At 35.1% G+C, this 2,867-nt stretch overlaps 1 protein-coding gene across 1 annotated transcript in view; it reads right to left on the minus strand.

Moving 5' to 3' along the window:
• LOC107087910 (melatonin receptor type 1B-B-like) overlaps nucleotides 1–2,867 on the minus strand; it is a 62,168-nt gene that overhangs the window by 34,645 nt on the left and 24,656 nt on the right. The window lies entirely within an intron of this gene.

The following is a 2,867-nucleotide window of genomic DNA, read 5'->3' on the forward strand; positions in this document are numbered from 1 at the left end:
TATTCTCAAACAATATGTTCTGATTTTAACTACTACTGCTGAACTGGGCGACCATAATAAAAAAATCCTCGTTATCTGCCAACTTTCTCAATTATGAATGATTCGCATACAGGAATATCACAAATACTTAAAAAAAAAAAAAAAAAAAAAAAGATATCATCGCTACCCCAGAAAATCTAAACTTTTTTTGCCCCCATTTCCTTAAAAACATTTGAAATTAATCTGAAAGATAAACAGCTAACATCTCACAATACAGTATTACAAGCCTAACAAGTCAATTGAAACAAGTTAAATGAAGGAAAGTCTTGAATGTTCTGCTTTAGCACTACAACTTAAAAAAAAAACAACATTTAATGCATAGAGGTAATTCTTCAATATACGGTAAGCAGACCAATGCATCATTCAAATTTAATGTTTGGATTTGTGCATGTATGTATAGACAGAGATGGTGTGAAAAAACAATATGACTAGTGGTAAAAGTTTTTGATGCTCTTTTTCTCTTACCTGTTCTGTTGGACAATTGTTAGTTTTGATTAAATGGGCTAACTATAACAAACTTTAGACAGTTATGTTTATACTACATTAGAAAAAATTAGGGACGATAACTGGCAGACCTAAAAAAAGGTCATAAGAAGATGTCATTGCTAAGGGTATATAATTCTAACCCTTATATTCCTTTTCTTTGCAATCAATCTCTATAAATTAAAATTGTCATTCTATTAATATGGACAATATCACAAGAGATCAATTAGTAGAGAAATGAATGTTTCATACACACTCACACACACTTATATATATATATATATATGTATATATTTTACCTATTATGAATAATAGGTAAAAACAATATATTTTCGAACCATGTGTGCTGTGTGTGACCATATAGTTGTGGGGAACCATAAGTAACTGCTTTATGCAGCTCTGCCTGAGGCTAACTGTGACCGAAGACATTACAAACATGTCACTTGTTTGACAAATGCATGAAAACAAGCTCGAAAAGATGAAAGGTTTGCATTTCCTTTAAAGTGTTCCCCTGAATCATTTTGTAACATCTCAGATAAAGGCGTTTAAAAAAAAAAAATCCAATTTTCAAAACGATATTTGGAAAATGAATAAGAAACTGCAGCATTTTTTTTCCTATATTGTGCTCGAATGAGAAATGGAAAAGAGAAATAATAATGCAAACTTTCCTTTTTGCCTTTTTATTTCTTGTGTAGACTATATAGTAATATAGCGATTAAAATGCCTGCTTTAATTTTAGGAGATCGCTTGCTAAAATTTGAGTTTGTCTACATTTTTTCTTGGGTTTTCTGTGGATACTCCAGTCTAATATCCGCAGAGACTTAAGAATTCTCTCTGCCTTTAAACATTTATGTTAGCTTATTTGGTGATTGTCTTTGATTTTGTGAGTAAGTGTTCATGGCTGTTTTTGCCAGGTGTGTCTGTGCTGGCCCTGTGAATGCTGTTGACATTGCAAGAATGGAATCTGTCTCTCTCTCTCTCTCTAGATGGCAGCTAAAATGGAAAGCGGACCAGTCTGACCCCAAAGAGGACAAAGAGAGTTTACAAAACTGATTAATAGCTTTGCCTATTGTGAAGCGATTCAGAAGTTATTGACAAAGTTTCACTCACCTTCTTTTGTCATAATGAATACAAAGATAGAGTAATATTTTTTTATCTATCTACATTTACCTCTATAATGTAAAAAAAATAACAGCAGCTGAACACTTCGTCAAAATAACAGGAATAGAGGCATAGGAAATTGATTTTGTGTCTGAACTGTGGAACCAGGATATATAGAGTGAAGGCTGTTAGTAATAAATTCTGAGCCATAGCAGTTAAAGTCAATTCCCCTTTGAGATACAAATGCTGCCCTCCAGTCAAACAATGATATATTACACCTATGGAATCTGTCATGCTTTGTCCATGTACCCTTTGCATACTGTATGTGTTTAAGTAGAAAATAGAAAGGAGCTTTGGATGTTTGAATTCATGTCTTTATTCTGACTGTCTGTATTATACACTCTGAGCCCCCAACATATTTATGCACAGGAGAACAAAGAATAAAATGCTTGAACTGTGCAAATTTAACACAAGTTTTAGCGCAACTGTTTATTGCAACGGTTATATGATGTTAGTTATTTTCAAAAGAATTTTCACAATGTATTCCACACAAAGTAGAGAAAAGGACACTTTGCATGAAAAGTGGAACACAGGTCTATATTGCTTTTTATATATATATAAACTTGTACTTGTATGTCTTCACACTAAAAGTAGCAGGAAAACACATATCAGCATAAAATAGCTATGATGAATGCCTCTGTGCTGTCCTTCAGTCTGGCTTTGTCTGGCCACTAGTAGATTTCCTGATAACCGCCCCTTTGGTTATGTCCCATGTGGGGGCTTGTCCTCTCATGATGGAACCTCCAGCACCTAATCTACTGTTCCCCATTGTCTAAGGTATTCACTGAGCATGTCATCTGTTGGAGCCTTGTGCTTTATGTCCTTATGGATCTTGAATGTTTCATTCTGGATTGTGGCTCTCACGCTCACTAGTCCTTGGCCTCCTTCCTTACGGCTAGTGTACAGTCTCAGGGTGCTGGATTTGGGGCAGAACCCTCAGTGCATGGTTAGGAGCTTTCTTGTCTTAACATCTTTGCCCTGTATCTCATCCTTTGCCCAGCTTATTATTCTTGAAAGGTATCTGATTACTGGTCAAGTTTAGCTATTTATTGCCCAGGCTTCTTAGGACCTACCTTACTTGTTGGCGGTATTTGGCTGTAGCTGCTTTCCTTAAGATTGATATATATATTAAGGGTGGAACGGTTCACAAAATCCACGGTTCGGTTCGATTCACATTTTGTTAC

Source organism: Cyprinodon variegatus, unplaced genomic scaffold, assembly GCF_000732505.1.
Source record: "Cyprinodon variegatus isolate N-32 unplaced genomic scaffold, C_variegatus-1.0 Scaffold199, whole genome shotgun sequence".
Taxonomy (NCBI): Eukaryota; Metazoa; Chordata; class Actinopteri; order Cyprinodontiformes; family Cyprinodontidae; genus Cyprinodon; species Cyprinodon variegatus.